This window comes from Leucoraja erinacea, chromosome 20, assembly GCF_028641065.1.
Source record: "Leucoraja erinacea ecotype New England chromosome 20, Leri_hhj_1, whole genome shotgun sequence".
Lineage (NCBI taxonomy): Eukaryota > Metazoa > Chordata > Chondrichthyes > Rajiformes > Rajidae > Leucoraja > Leucoraja erinaceus.
Window position 1 is genome coordinate 9,624,103 of NC_073396.1, and position 17,121 is coordinate 9,641,223.

The 17,121-nt window shown below is 43.8% G+C and overlaps 2 protein-coding genes across 4 annotated transcripts in view; one reads left to right on the forward strand and one right to left on the reverse strand.

Annotated features, from left to right (window-relative positions):
* The window catches only part of rhbdf1a (rhomboid 5 homolog 1a (Drosophila)), a 230,213-nt gene that overhangs the window by 211,272 nt on the left and 1,820 nt on the right, over positions 1–17,121 (reverse strand). The window lies entirely within an intron of this gene.
* LOC129706749 (hemoglobin subunit beta-like) overlaps positions 5,203–17,121 on the forward strand; it is a 129,182-nt gene continuing 117,263 nt past the window's right edge. For both annotated transcript variants that reach the window (XM_055651200.1, XM_055651201.1), the window contains exon 1: positions 5,203–5,208. The gene's annotated coding sequence lies outside the window, so the exon portion shown is untranslated. The remainder of the gene's footprint in view (positions 5,209–17,121) is intronic.

Sequence of the window (17,121 nt, forward strand, 5' to 3'; positions counted from 1 at the left end):
CATGACTCAACACTATCTCTAAAAGCATCTTGCATAGAACAAACTCGTAATTTCTTCCTCCCCCAACCCCGAGAAAAATGACTACAGAATTGCTTTCGGATATATGTGTAGGAAGGAACTGCAGATGCTGGTTTAAACCAAAGACGACACAAAATGCTGGAGTAACTCCGCAGGACAGGCAGCATCTCTGGAGAGTTTTGGGTCGAGACCCTTCTTCAGACTGAAGAAGGGTCTCGACCCAAAACGTCACCCATTCCTTCTCTCCAGAGATGCTGCCTGTCCTGCCGATTTAGTCCAGCATTTTGTGTCTATCTTTACTTTCAGATATGCATCAGCAAAGTACTAACAGCATTTATTTTTGAAACCAAGTGTGTTATTCTGGCAAAATTGACAAGCAAAACCCCTATACTCTGGCTGTTAGAGATTAGGAAAATGAGGGTCAAATGCTGGAAATATAATATTGGACACAATACTGGATACAGAAATACTGGAAGAACAACAGAAAGACAGTTGTCCCAGTAAGTACAACGCCTATGGAAGATGATATGTTGGCCCAAATGTCTCAACACCACCCCAGCCAAGATATCCTTTTCAGCAGTTCATTCCCATTCAATGAGCTGAAGTGCAAATCAATTTTCATTTAAAGAGTGTTGAAAAGACCCAGCAAGGTTTGAGCAATTTTTCATTTCAATATGAAGGAATTACTACAACCAAACCTTCAGTCTGAACAGAGGAGCACTAACATCCTACTTGGACAAGGTTATAGATAGAAACCTCTTCCCGACCACTGGGAAATGGAAAGGAAAGGAACTTTTTATTCCAGATTTCATAAATTGAACTTGCAGTCCTCAAGTAGACACAATGTACTGGAGGAACTCAGCGGGTCAGGCTGCGTCTCTTGAGGGAAAAAAAGGGGGGCGCGTTTTGGGTCAGGACGCTTCTTCAGGCTGAAGGGTTCCAACCCAAAAAGTCATCCATCTTTTTCTCCAAAGATGCCGCCTGACCCTTGACCCACTTTGTGTCCATCTTCTGTATAAACCAGCATCTGCAGTTCCTTTGTCTGAGGAAGGGTCTCGACCCGAAATGTCGCCCATTCCTTCTCTACCGAGATGCTGCCTCAACCGCCGGGTTACTCCAGCATTTTGTCTGCAGTTCCTTCCTACACAACCCTCAGTTACCACACCGAGATTCTAACCAGAGTTTGTTGATCTTTCGTCCAGCCTCTGGAAGCTAGTGTAGCGATTTAAACACCTCAAAAGGGTGAAGTCAACTATAAACTAGTCAAGGCAGGCATTAGTTATCCACTCCAAGTCAAACAAATTTGGCCCAAAATTATTCAACGTGAAAGAATTGTAAGTGGAAAAGAAGCAAATTCAAATGAAATAATATATCTGAAATCAATTGAGATCAGCATCTTGGAGCATGCCAGCGCCAGGATATTATTGCCAGCTATGTTTCTGCTTGGGAGCAAGCCAACAGGACCAGAGTTGGAAGCAAGAGAAAGATACTCAGCCTAAGTTAGCTACTCTACCATTCCATAAGATTTTAGCTCACCATTACATGAAGCGGAACAGTGGCACAACGGTAGAGTTGCTGCCTTACAGCGCCAGAGACTCCGGTTCGATCCCAACTACGGGTGCTGCCTGTAAGGAGTTTGTACATTCTCCCTGTGACTGCGTGGGTTTTCCCTGGGTGCTCCAGGTTCCTCCCACATCCCAAAGACGTGCAGGATTGTAAATTAATTGGCTTCTGTAAATTGTCCCTAGTGCGTAGGATAGAACCAGCGTACGGATGTTCGCCGGTCGGTACGGACTCAATGGGCCAAAGGGCCTGTTCCCATTCTGCATCTCTAAATTAAACGCATTGCCATGGCACCATCTTCCTGCGCTTGTCCCATGTTCTGGTGTTCCCTTAATATTCAAAAAGATCTACCAATCATGGTCTTCAAAACATTGAGCAACTGTATGGCAGGCTCTGGTAAAACACAAATCTCGCACCAGTTCCAATTCAATATGTTCCCCATTTTTCCTCCAAAATGGACTCTTTTTCCCCCCCACAGTATATTCCATCATTCACATCCTCACCCACTCCACTCTCACCCTCATCCACCTCCAGTTTAAATTCCATTTGGAATATTTTGGAGGACCAAGAAACCAAGAACCACTCGCACATCTCGAGCTAGAGAGCGGTCCTGAGCTACTATCTACCTCATTGGAGACCCTTGGACAATCGGACTTTACCTTGCATTAGAGTTCAGGTTATCATTTATTGGAGGTTTAGGGTTAGGGTTATTCCCTATATCATGTATCTGTACACTGCGAGCGGCTTCAATTGCAATCACGTATTGTCTTGCCGCTGCCTGGTTGGCACGCAAACAAAAGCTTTTCACTGAACCTCGGTACACGGGAAAATAAACTAAACTCAACCAGCTCGTCAAGGCCTTTCCAATTCCATCTCGGACCACATTACCATCCAGTTTTACATCAACAAATTTAGATTTGGTACACAGTTCCCGCATAGAAATCACTGATGTACATAATGACCAGTCGTGGCCCCAACATCAATCGGTTACATCCCACACAATGCTAACCAATTTATACCTACTGCTTTCCACCCACTAGAAGATGACGACCAGAATGGATAGAAAATGTGCCTTCCTGTAAAAATCCAAACAAAACCGTGAAAATTAATGCCGATTCAGCAGACGTATCATTAACCATCTCTTTAAAAAATGTTGAGCGTTTAAAAATAAAATTCTAATACCTTGCAACTCTTGCTAGACCTGTTATTCTGCACCATTCCCTGGAGGTTTTTTTGTCTTTCAGAAAATAATAAAGAATGGTTTTTTTCCGGCCACTTCCTTAATCCCCATTGTAACGTTGCCGGTTCATTGCAGGAGCACAAGGTTTAACATTCTTGCATTCTGCTTCACACACCCAACACATGTGCCACATCCATAGCCTAGCTCCGCAAGAAAATTGTCTCAAGTCGAGTCGACCCCCCCCCCCCCCCCAATCCCCCACCTCTCAAACCTTTGGGAACCTTGAGAACTGTTGTACAAGTCAAAACCAAACTTTAAAAAAAAAAAGAAATATTTCTAAACCGTTCTATTTTATTAAATATTACTACGGGAAGGCAGAACAATAACAGAGTGTGTGGAATGGACACATATTTAATTCCAATATTGGTTAGGTTCCAAGCGCCTGGCAAAAGGGTGGAGAGACAAAAATCAAACCCTCTGGGATGTCTTAATTCAACTTTTCCTTTTGTTTTGTGCAAATAATGTTATTTTAAACCATTTACAAAAATTCTATGCAACCAAACTCTTTATCAAATAGGAACTGCAGGCACAAGGGGTTGGAATACTATCCATTCACCACTGGGATGTTTGTTCTAATCGCCCTCAAAGATCAAATGAAAGCAATCTGGCTTGTGTTCCCAAGGGACCCAGATCTAGTTCACAGCGAGAATTGATAATGACAGGTTAGTCAGATGTTGCAAAGAAAACAAAGTTCAGAGAGGCTACGTTGCAGTGAACTGGATGCACAGGCATTCCAAAAAGCCAAGAGGACATGAAGCCATTTTTTAAACACAGAGATAGATAAATTCTTGCTTGGTACGGGTGTCAGGGGTTATGGGGACTAGGCAGGAGAATGGGATTGAGAGGGGAAGATAGATCAGCCATGATTGAATGGCAGAGTAGGCTTGATGGACCGAATGGCCTAATTCTGCTCCTATAACCCTGATCTGATCTAAAACATCATCCATTTAGAAGGCATTACTTCAAAGCAGCGACATAGTGTCTAAATGCAGCCCTAATGAACAATCAAGCAATTTGGCAACAGGGGGATGGACATACAACGGTAAAGTATAGGAACAGGCCCTTCAGCCCTGTCATTGTTCTGTCTTAGACATAGGACAATAAAACACTTGACACTTAATCCATACCCCTCCATTCCCTGCACCTCTCAAACAAAAATCTTAAGATGACCCTATGGTATTTGCCTCCAGTCAGTTTCAGGGACCCACCAGTCTATGTAAAAATAACATGCCCTGCTCATCTTTAAACTTTGCCCCATGCACCTTAAACCTCTGTTCTCTAGTCTTTGACATTTCCACCCTGGTAAAAATGTCTTAATCTCTACTCTATGCCTTGCAAAATTGGAAATACTCTTATCAGGTCCCCCCTCAGCCTCTGAGGTTGCAGAGAAAACCAATCCAAACCTACCCAACCTCTTCTCGTAGCTAACACACCCCAATGCTTGTTATTATCTTTTGCACTCTCTCATCAAGGACTGCTCTCACCCCAGCCTGTTTACCCTCCTCCCATCCGGGAGCTGCTACAGGTCTCTCTGTTGCCGGACCAGCAGGTTCAGGAACAGCTTCTTCCCTGCAGCTGTTACATTACTTAACTTTGCACCTTGGTGACTGCCAGTCACCCCGCCCCCCTGGGGGACACTCTTTCCCCCAGAAAAATTGCACTACTACTGCTGTATGTACATATATATATTTATTGCTCATTATTCTATGTTCGCTCTTCTGGGTGAGATGCTAACTGCATTTCATTGTCTCTGTACTGTACATTGCACAATGACAATAAAGATTGAATCTGAACCTGAAATGCGGCCTAACCAAAGTCCCACCAAAGTGCTAACCAAAGCAAAGACTTTCTCCACCTCAATGCTGTCAAGCTTGAAATGGTTCAGGGAAGATTTACCAGGACTCAAGGGACTGAACTATAGGAAGTGGTTAAGGGCCTGTCCCACTGCAGGGACCTAATTTGCAAGTGTAGAAGAGTTTAGGAGAGTATGAAAGAGTGTCATGGTCGTGTTGTACCTCCTTCGTTCTTCCTCGACTATGTAGAGAATCTCCTACGAATATGTTAAAGACCTTCTTCGACTATGCAGAAGACCTTCGACATGTTGAAGACCAGCTTCAACGAGCTTCGGGAAAATTGGACTCCGAATTGTGGAGAGTGAAGACGACCTCCATCGATCTCCTTTGACTGTGTTGAAGACTATCCACAACTACCTTTGACTACCGTCGATTACCTTCGAATAACATGCCAACCTACTTCGACTAAATTTTTTTTTAAAAAACGATTTTTTTCCATGGTGACCTTTTTTTTTTCTTTTTTTAATAAATCGTGGGTATTTTTCAGCATGCTAAAAAAAGTCGCAATCTAACAGAGGCCTCGAGTACATGGGGACTACTCTCGAGCATGAAGGAGAGTTGCAAAGACCTCTTAGGACCTCATATCGACCATGCTGCCAGTACTAGTCGAGGGCAAACTCTTCTAAGCTCACCAATTAGGTCGCCGCAGTGGGACCTAATGGGAAGTGGGACCAACATGGGAAAGTTGTTTCCATGCTGTATAATTCTATGACGCCTCCCCTACCAAAGTGCACTTGTGGCATTAAAATTACTAAATAGCTGCTGAACACAGGCCACGACGGGCACTGAATCAATTCTACTTTGGCTGCATAAAACTCTGCTCTCTCTGCTAACATTTCGGTAGAAAAACAGCATGCTTCATCAACTGTGTCAGAAAGAACTGCAGATACTGGTTTAAATCGAAGGTAGACACAAAATGCTGGAGTAACTCAGCGGATCAGGCAACATCTCTGGAGATTCCTTCTCTCTGGAGTTGCTGCCTGACCCGTTGAGTTCCTCCAGCATTGCGTGTGTCATGCTCCATCCACTTTTCTAAAATGGCCATAACTCAGCTGCACGAGTCAGTTGGTCAATTAATCTCATTCCCACACAGCTTCCAAAACGTTATAATTGATGGCACATCCCAACGCTTCCATTTCACAAGTCTGTTAATATCTTGCCCTTATTCTATCAGGACACACAAATCTTCTCGCACAAAATAACCTGTCAAAATCCCCCTTTAAAATGTCATTTCTTTAACTCCGATATCTTTAGAGGCTAATACAACTTATTACAGGAGTCGACAGAGCATAAAAACCTGAAGAACAAAGAACGCGCTCCTCGAAAGTTTAATGAACGCACAACATAATGACCCAACGAAGTGCTGACGTTAACACTTCATTTTCAAGCAATTAAGTGAATTTATTGCTGGCAATGTTTTGTGCACTTTTAAGTATTCAAATCCCCTCAATTTAGCATAACAAAAAGTGCTTTCATTTGAGTAATGACTTTCCAAAATTATAGTTTAGAGATACAGCGTGGAAACAGGCCCTTCAACCCACCGAGTCTATGCCGACCCCGCACACTAACACTATCCTACACACACACACACGGGACAATTTACAATTATACCAAGCCAATTAACCTACAAACCTGTATATCTTGTGTGTGGGCTCCCGGAGAAAATCTATGCTGATCACAAGGAGAACATACAAACTCCGTACAGACAGCACCCGTGGTCAGGATCGAACAAGAGTCTCTGACGCTGTAATTAGGCAGCAACATTAACGCTGTTCCACTGTATCCAAACTCCATGGAGATTTTGGGCTGCCTTTTGTTTTATGAGCAAGGGAGTGGCCAATACTATTTTGTCTATCTTCAGTGTAAACCAGCATTTTTTTGATAAATGATGGATAGTCAACCAGCAAAACATACCCAGTTAAATGTAGAAATCCAGGAAGAATTTGGACCCGAAATGTTAACTCTTTCTTCCCACAGATGCCACTAGTGTTCCTGCATTTGCTTTTGTAGAAATCCAAAAGCTGATCTCCCTTCTTAACATAGACATAGAAACATAGAAATTAGGTGCAGGAGTAGGCCATTCGGCCCTTCGAGCCTGCACCGCCATTCAATATGATCATGGCTGATCATCCAACTCAGTATCCCATACCTGCCTTCTCTCCATACCCCCTGATCCCCTTAGCCACAAGGGCCACATCTAACTCCCTCTTAAATATAGCCGATGAACTGGCCTCAACTACCCTCTGTGGCAGAGAGTTCCAGAGATTCACCACTCTCTGTGTGAAAAAAGTTCTCTCATCTCGGTTTTAAAGGATTTCCCCCTTATCCTTAAACTGTGACCCCTTGTCCTGGACTTCCCTAACATCGGGAACAATCTTCCTGCATCTAGCCTGTCCAACCCCTTAAGAATTTTCTAAGTCATGGTTCTTCGTCCTCCAAAATATTCCAAATTGAATTTAAACTGGAGGTGGCGGAGGGTGCAAAAAAAGCTCTCTAAAATCACATCATCCACAAATGCAACAGGCAGGCACACTGAATGCTGGATGGAGTAACTTAGTGGATCAGGCAGCATCTCTGGAAAAAAGGAATAGGTGATATTTCGGGTGGAGACCCTTCTTTATAGCCCGAAGGGTCTCAAGCCGAAACGTCACCAATTCCTTTTCTCCAGAGATGCTACCTTAAGGCTTTTCCCTTCTGTTAAATGGAAACTTGCTAGTTAACACTTTGAATACACGAATTACATGTACTCAAATGCACGCCGAGTTTAGAAGGATGAGGGGGGGAATTCATTGAAACAGGGCAAGGCATGGATGGTGTGGATGTCCAAAGGATATTTCCACTAATGGGATAGTCTAGGACCAGAGGCCATAGCCTCAGTATAAGAAGACAAAGCTTTAGAAAGATGAGGAGGGATTCTTTAGTCATACTGGAGGCCAAATCAATAGATTGACAGATTCTCGATTACTAAAGGGCTTGTCCCACTTACGCGACACTGTCGGCAATTGCTGGCAACAGTCACAGGTCGGCGAAAATTTTCAACACGTTGAAAATTCAGCTGAGACCAGAAAGACGCTACGACTCTTTGGGTGACTAGGAGACGACTCACGACCATACAGACGACACCCTGGCGACATGTCGTTGGGTGAAGCCTGCATGGTCGTGAGTAGTCACCCAAAGAGTCGTACCTTGTTCTGGTCACCACTGGATTTCCAACATGTTGAACATTTTCGGCGACCTGTAACGACCTATGACGGGTGCCGGCAATCGCGGAAAATTTTGCGTATGTGGGACAGGCCGTTAAGGGTGTCAGGGGTTATGAGGAGAAGGCAGAAGAATGAGGTTGAGGGGGAATGATAGATCAGCCATGATTGAATTTTGGGTTACATTTTTGAGCCTAAATTGCAACCCAGCTTCTGCAGTTTCCTGTTTCCACATTTCCCTGCTGTAGAATGCTTAGTGGCACAGCAGTAGAGTCACTGCTTTACAGCAAATGCAGTGCCGGAGATCCGGGTCCGATCCCGACTATGGGTTCCGTCTGCACAGAGTTTGTACGTCCTCCCCCATACCTGCGTGGGTTTTCTCCAAGATATTCAGTTTCCTCTCATAGTCCAAAGACGTACATGTTTGTAGGTTAATTGGCTTGGTAAATGTAAAAATCGTCCCTAGTGGGTGTAGGATGATGTTAATGTGCGGTGATTGCTGGTCGGCGCCAAACCAGTGGGCCGAAGGGCCTGGTTTCTCTAAACTAGACATGGGACTAAAGTTCAATGGTTCTACTAACATTGCACACATCCCACCATGGCAGGGTCCATTTTAAGCTCCATTTAAACATCATGCGGTTTTCTGTTTAGTCATATGTACAACACAGAAACATGCCCGCTGACCTGCTATGTTTACATCAGCTAGTTATACTGAAGGGTCTCAACCCGAAATGTCACCTATCCATGTTCTCCAGCGATGCCCCCTGACCCGTTGAGTTACTCTAGCACTTTGTGTGCTTTTAACTTTCCATACTATTTCAACTCTTGTCCAATGTTTTCTCTTGCACTCTTGAACTCCACTCCCCGTTCCCCACCCTTTACTTGCACCAAGGCTATTCCAAGTGGGCAATAAACCTCCCATTTGTCATTTCCATAATATCAACACCATCAGGTTCAGTCTCATCCCTTGGATCCCAATTAACCAAACAGGCCACATATTGCTGGCAATGACCTACCATTCACAATTGACACCTGTACAGCCCCTTGCCCAAAGATCCTACAGACCTGGTCCATATCAGGAAGTATTGCTTGCTGCTATTTGGAACCCAACTCAGAGAGTCAAGTGGCACCTGAGCTTCTATCGACTCACCAAACAACAAATCTTAGGGTCATATGGTTTAAGAAAAAACTAATGAAGGCCGAATCACCTGGCCAAACAGTCCATCCAAGAAATAACATGCAGGTACAATAACAACATTTAAAATACATTTGCACAGGTCCATGGATAGGAAAGGTGTAGAGAGGGATATGGACCAAATGCGGGGAAGTGGGACTAGCGTAGATGGGGTAATCTTGGTTGGCACGTGCAAGTTGGTCCGAAGGGCTGTTGCGATGTGACTCTGACATTGTTACCAATAACGTCACCATTTACATAGAAACATAGAAAATAGGTGCAGGAGTAGGCCATTTGACCCTTCGAGCTTGCACCGACATTCAATATGATCATGGCTGATCATCCCACTCAGTACCCCATCCCTGCCTTCTCTCCATACCCCTTGATCCCTTTAGCCACAAGGGCCACATCTAATTTCCTCTTAAATATAGCCAATGAACTGGCCTCAACTACCTTCTGTGGCAGAGAATTCCACAGATTCACCACAGATTTAGCAGAGTTCCGACTTGTTTCCCCGTTTGCTGCCCTTGTTTGAAGGCCACCACTGCACCTATTCACTCAATGATTTATTGGTACCATAAGACAGCGTGTCCACACTCTGATCACTTGCCTGAACTTAGCACCGGCTGATCAAGCGCCCAAAGTATTAGGAAAAAAATCTACACTAGTGGAACAATGGATATAATAAATGAATCAGATGATCGTAAATTACATCCCAGGCAGTTTCCAAAAATCGGGAGTCCCTGACACAGTTAATCCTGAGCAGCAATCAGAGGCTTACTTAGATGTGGAACATACAAAGAAGACATAGAAAATAGGTGCAGCCATAGAGTAGGCCATTCGGCCCATTGAGCCAGCACCGCCATTCAATATCATTATGGCTGATCTACAATCAGTACCCCACTCCTGCTTTCTCCCCATATGCCTCGATTCCGTTAACGTTAACTGTGACATTAAGAAATCCTCAGGTTTTTATTAATTGGATTTTTAAAAATTGAATATAAAGACATTCAATTGCTCTACAAAGTAGAAAATAATAAAAAGGAACTTATTTACCCAATCTTGCCATTGCTGCAGTCTCCATTGATAATAGACACAAAGTGCTGGAGTAACTCAGCAGGACGGGTAGCATCACTGGAGAAAAAGGATGGGTGACATTTCGGGTCGGGACCCTTCTTCAGACTGAAAGTAAAGGGGAGGGAACCGGAGGGAAGAAAAGGCCAGAGTTCCACTGTGAAGGCTGCCCCATCGATATCACTTTGGTCAAAGGTTCAGTGTTGGATACAAATATAGTGTCAGATCTCTGGAAATCCATCAATAATGGGCACAACTACAGGAATACATGGTCCTGCCTGACATATGGCATCTGGTATAATTAATGTCACCGACTCCCTGTGTTAATTCCATGTGTGAGCGGCACTGTGGCACAACGTTAGAGCTGCTGCCTTACAGCACCAGACGCCCGGGTTCAATCCTGCCTATGCCTGCTGCCTGTATAGAGTTTGCACGTTCTTCCTGCGACCGTGTAGGTTTTCTCCGGGTGCTCCAGTTTCCTCCCACACTCCAAGGACGTGCAGGTTTGGAGGTTAATTGGCTTCTGCAAAATTGAGCCTAGGTTGTGGGCTAGAACTAGTGTATGGGGCAATCGCTGGTCGGCATGGCCCCGATGGGCCAAAGGGCCTGTTTCCACACTATCTCTGAATTAAACCAACCCGAACCTATGCCACTTAAGAAATAAACACAAGTGGTTCTACGTGGAACAGATGCTATTTATCAATTAAATCCAGGCCATTACTTCTGCAGACCAACCGTGAACACCACAGCTATTCATACACTGGCCAGATCTCCCAGCAACATTAGATAACTTGTGCAGGTTTACATTAGCTGGATCATTTAAAACCCTTTAAACAGCAATCGCAGCATCCTGCAATAATTCAAGCTCACAACCCAACAACATCTCTCGTTTCACCTGAAAATAGACACAAAAAGCTAGAGTAACTCAGCGGGTTATGCAGCATCTCTGGAGAAAAGGATAAATAGGTGATGTTTCGGGTCGAAGCCCTTCTTCAGACCAGCGCACGGACCACTGATCTTACAATAATTGGACATTATTTAATACAAGTATAAACAGTAATACATTGATATCATTCCCCGCCAACAATTACAAATGACAATGACAGTGTCACATCAAATAGTTTTCTTAGCAAATTAAAACTTTCCCACTAATCCCACTTTGCCTTTCCTATTTTAGCGGATTGGCAACCAAAAGGTCAGCAATATCAAAGTTCACCAGGTTTTAGTTTAGCTCCAGAGGTACAGCATAGAATCAGGCCCTTTGGCCCAACACGTCCATGCTGAGCATTGATCACCCATTCACAATAGTTCTCCATTATCCCACTTTCCCATCTGCTCCCTACACATTAGGGGGAATTGTACAAAGGTCAATTAACCAACACCTTTGGGATGTGGGAGGATCAAGATGAAACCCAATGGGTCACGTGGAGAACGTGTACAAATTCTACACAGAATCGTGCAGCATGGAAACAGGCACTTCGGCCCAACTTGCCCAACTTGACCAACATGCCCGATCTACACCAGCCACACCTGCCTGTATTTAGCCCATACCCCTCCAAATCCATCTATCCAAGTACCTGTCCAAATTTTTTTGTTTCAAGAAAAGGTTGTGACAGTATCGTCTCAATTACCTCCTGTGGCAGCTTGTTCCATATACCTACATCATTGGCGTAACAAGGTTGCCCCTCTCAGGATCCTATCAAACATTTCTCCCCTTCATCTTATACTTTGTCCTCTGGTTCTTGATTTCCCCCACTGGGTAAAAGACTGAGCATTTACCCCATCTATACTTCTTCTGTTCTTCTGCACCTCTACCAGATCACCTCTACCAGATCACCCCCCCCCCTCCCCCCTCAGAAAACAAAAAGTAAATTGGAAAAAATGTAGAACCTTAATCAAACAATTTGAAATCTTTTTTCCTCCCATTAAGATGCTTTACAATCGTTTCCTTCAGAGATTTAGCCACATTGGACATTTAGATGTCCAATGTCTTCGCTACTTCATAGCTCTAAAAATACCAGGGGCCCTGCACTTCTCCACTACACAAGAAACTTTCCACTTCAGTCATTTTTGGATGATTTGTGGCAAAGTTCCCGCAATTTCCTCCTCCATTTCCTCAAAGGATTCTCGGATGCATCTTATCCGGTCCAAGGAATGCATTTAATGCCGAACAGCTGTTGGCGATCAAGTCGCTGGAAGTGATGGAAAAAGTGTCCTCCACACTTCCCATGTGACCTGATAGCAGCGTTTGCAGGTACCATGGAGTCATGCAGCATGGTCCTTCAGCCCAACTTGCCCACACCGACCAACATGTCCCATCGACGCTAGACGCATTTGCCCCTTAGTCTCTCCAAGTCCGTCCTATCCATATACCTGTCTAATTGTTTCAGAAACGTTGCAACTCTGGCAACTCGTTCCATACAGCGACGACCCTTTGTGCGAGAAAGTTACCCCTCAATCTTTCCCCTTCACCATAAACCTATATCCTTTAGTTCTCAACTACTTCCTCCGGCACCTTGTTCCACATGTTAAAAATATTACCCCCCTCAGCTTCCCATTAAATCTTCCCCCCTTCATCTTAAACCTATGTCCTCTGGTTTTCGATCCCCTTCGCTGGGCAAGAGACTCTGCGTCTACCCGATCCATTCCTCTCATGATTTTTTTTTTACACCTTTAGCCCTCATCCTCCTGCACTCCAGGGAATAGAGTCCCAGTCTGCTCAACCTCTCACTGTAGGTCAGACCATCGAGTCCTGGCAACATCCTCGTAAATCGTCTCTGTGCCCTTTCCAACTTAACAACATCTTTCTTGTAACATGGCGCCCAGAAGTGAACACGACACTCCAAACGCAGCCTCACCAATGCCTTTTATAACTGCAACATGACCAAGTAGGTCTGGTAACATAGGCACACATTCCCACGGACTCTCATCTCATCTCAACAAAATAATACCAAGAAACTAACTTCTCATGTTTGGAGTTTTGTCAAGTATGTATCTGGGAGGTCAGGGCAGGCTAGTGGGGACATTAGGGATTCTTTCAAAAAAGATTATCACAAACACAGTGAACAGGAGCAAAGACACAAGTATCCAACTAGGCAAACTGGAAAGACTTCCCCAAGTAGCAGTTACAATGGTGGAACTCACTGGGAATCCAAGTAAATACTTTGAAAGTGAGTGAGAAATTTCTTTCCCCAGAAGTTAGTGAATCTGTGGAATTCATTGTGGAGGCCAAGGCATTGGATATTTCTTTTAAACACACAGATTTATTGATGTCTGAAGAAGGGTCTCGACACAAAACATCACCTTTCCTTGTTCCCCAGAGATGCTGCCTGACTTGCTGAGTTACTCCAGCACTATCTCCCTTTTTATTGATAGGTTATTGATCAGTAAGTTGTGGGGGAGAAGGCAGGGGAATGGGGTTGAGAGGGAAAAATAGATCAGCCACAATCGAATGGTGGAGCACACTCGATGAGCCAAATGTTTTCTTCCACAGTTATTTTGTTGCTCTCCTTGACGAAAAATTGGTGTAATTTTCATTCACAAGGCCCTTCATCTCGCTAGCTGCTTAGTTTAACCCTTCGATCAAACATTACCTCTGTTCCTGAACACACTGTTCAGGAACTCCGTACTGAAAAAACATCCAACCAGCCACGTCGGAACTTCCCAAGAGCAGTTAAAATATAGCTCGCCAAACTATGTTTAGGAGCAGAGCACCATTTACTGTTGCATTCCAAGAATCTTCACCCAGCATAACCTCAAACCAAATGTTTTGTGAATATTTTATATTAGCATTATAGATACTATATATTTTAAGAAAATAGAGTTAACACGAGTAGAAGTAACAATCTGAAGAAGGGTTGAAAGAGAGGAGGGGGAGGTCTAAGCCTGGCAAGTAATAAGTGATAGGAACAGAACTGTGACATTCGGCCCATCAAGTCTATTCTGTAATAGGTTGATGCAGGTGAGAATCCTATCCATGTTCTCCAGAGATGCTGCCTGACCTGCCGAGTTACTCCAGTGTGTTTACAAACCCGTTATGCTGCTGCTGCTGCAGCAAGTAAGAATGTCATTGTTCCATTTCAGTACATACGACAATTAAACACTTTTTGACTCTTCCTGCATTGTTTTCATTTGAACAGACACCTTCACCCCAAAACTCTGAACATTAATAACCCATTATCTGTTATTTGCACTTTATCCGTTTATTTATTCATGTGTGTATATATATATATTTATATATAATGGTATATGGACACACTGATCTGTTTTGTGGTCAATGCCTACTATGTTCAGTTGTGCTGAAGCAAAGCAAGAATTTCATTGTCCTATCGGGGACACATGACAGTAAACTCACTAAACTAAACTCAAGTTACTTTTCAAAAAAAAAAATCTAACCCCCGCAATTGGAAGATGTTTCCACTAGTGGCAGAATCTAGGATCAGAGGCCATAGCCTCAGAATAAAAGGATGCATCTTTAGAAAGGAGATGGAGGATATTTTTTTTAAGTCAGAGGGTGGTGAATCTGTGAAATTAATTGCCACAGATGGCTATGCAAGCCAAGTCAGGGAATATTGTTATGGTGGAGATTGACATATTGGTGATTAGTACGGGTGTCAGGCGTTATGGGGGAAAAGGCAGGGGAATGGGTTTGAGGGGGAAAGATAGATCAGCCATGATTTAATGGCAGAGTGGACTTGATTGGGACAAATGGCCTAATTCTGCTACTACAACTTATGAACCATGAGCCATGCCAGCAACACAAACCAATATCTTCCTTCATTTAATATCACCACTCAAGCCGTTGCTTCGAACCAATCTGGGGGAAATACATTTGACGTTACAAAATGCACTACTTTCCAACCGGAGGATTAGGTACATCCAAACAAGACATCCAACTAGAGCATTGTAAAAGCACTTGAAGGAAATCGTTGAGAAATTCGACACGCATTGTATAAATAGAGCCCACAGTACAGGCAGAGGCAGTTTACAGAAAATAAAGCATTCAGGTCATTGATAGAATTCAAGTGTGCCTGAAGCATTTTGACTGGTGACAGACCCCATGTGTTCATCTGTTTACCATTCAACCCAATACACAAACTGTAACACTTTACTCAGCCCCAGATAATGCTGCAGGAATCTCACAATAGTTCACTGACCCTGCACACAGAGGTCCTAAAGTTTCAGCACAGGCAAGAGTTACAGATTGTAAGCCTCCTTGTCACCTTCCCCTCGGCTCGCAATGAACCATTCTACATTTCCTTATCAACGAAGATAGACGCAAATAGCTGTAGTAACTCAGCGGGTCAGGCAGCATCTCTGGAGAAAAGGAATAGGCGACCTTTTGGGGATGGGACTCTTCTTCAGACTGAGAGTCAGGGGAAAGGGAAAACCAGAGATATAGACAGTGATATGGAGAGGTATAGAATAAATGATGAATGATGTACAAAAGAGTAACGATGATAAAAAAAAAGGAAATGTGCCATTGTTTAGCTGTGGGTTAGATGAAGTTTCAGGTCGAGGCCCTTCTTCAGACAGTCAGGGGAAAGGGAAACAAAAGATATAGACAGCGATATAGAACAAATGAATGAAAGATATGCAAAAGATATGCAAAATGATGATGAAAGGAAGGCCATTTAGTTGTGGGCTAGATGAAACGAGTTATGCAGACACAGATACTTATTATTGTCTGCTTCGATCTGTCGTTTTCACACCTTACCCTTCCACATATCTCTAGACTTCCTCTACCCCGACTCTCAGTCTGAAGAAGGGTCTCGACCCAAAACGTCACCCATTCCTTCTCTCCAGAGTGTGGTGAAGATGCCCCTCAAAATAAGGAAGGGATCCCTCGCCAGTGGGCCACATGAGTGGCAAGGATGGGGACAAATTTGTGAAATTTGAGCAAAGTATGTAGACTGTATTGAACAATTTGTAAAGCCTCCGAAAATGTCGGATGAATTTTTTTTTTGCACGGTTCATGTATTCTATATATTACCCGAATAGGTAATTCAGGTAATATTTGGTATACCGAGTAGTCAATGCCTACTATGTTCTTAAGAAGGAACTGCAGATGCTGTAAAATCGAAGGTACACAAAAATGCTGGAGAAACCCAGTGGGTGCAGCAGCATCTATGGAGCGAAGGAAATGGGCAACGTTTCGGCCCGAAACATTGCCTATTTCCTTCGCTCCATAGATGCTGCTGCGCCCGCTGAGTTTCTCCAGCATTTTTGCCTACTATGTTCTATTGTGCTGAAACAAAGCAAGAATTTCATTGTCCTATCAGGGACACGTGGCAATAAACTCTATTGAATCTCTTGAATAAAGTCTATTTTTATTTATTTATTTATTTATTAAATACCTTCTCTCCAGAGATGCGGCCTGTCCCACTGAGTTACTCCAGCATTTAGTGTCTACCTTAAGAGTATCATCGTTGTTGCTGTGTAACCCCATTCCTTACTGCTTGCCAGCTAGTGTGCCTTCAGTACTGCAACATCCCGTCAAGATTCCACCGCAGACCTAGACTGGGATGTCAAGACCTGCACACTCGGCACACTTCACCACCGGTTACAGCAAGGCCCGGGCTGGTGACCGGTGAGATGGGGTTGTACAGAGTGGCTGGAACCTGCCTCAGTAAGAAGCTACAGAGCTCGGTTCCAGCAAGTACAGGCACAGACCATCCTGACATACACATACAGGTCCTTCGCTCCTTCCACATGCTAGCTGGAGTCCTACAACTCCAGCACTCCCCTTTCCATTTAGACACACCAGTCTCATCTCCTTCCACACTACGTTCCATAACTCCAGCCTTCCCCGTTCCATTTACACACAAATACACCAGTCTAACTTGAGAGTTACATTTAACTCTGAGAACTAAAGGAATCAAGGGATATGGGGGAAAAGCATGAACAGGGTACTGATTTTGATGATCAGCCATGCTCATATTGAATGGTGGTGCTGGCTCGAAGGGCCGAATGGCCTACTCCTGCACCTATTTTCTATGT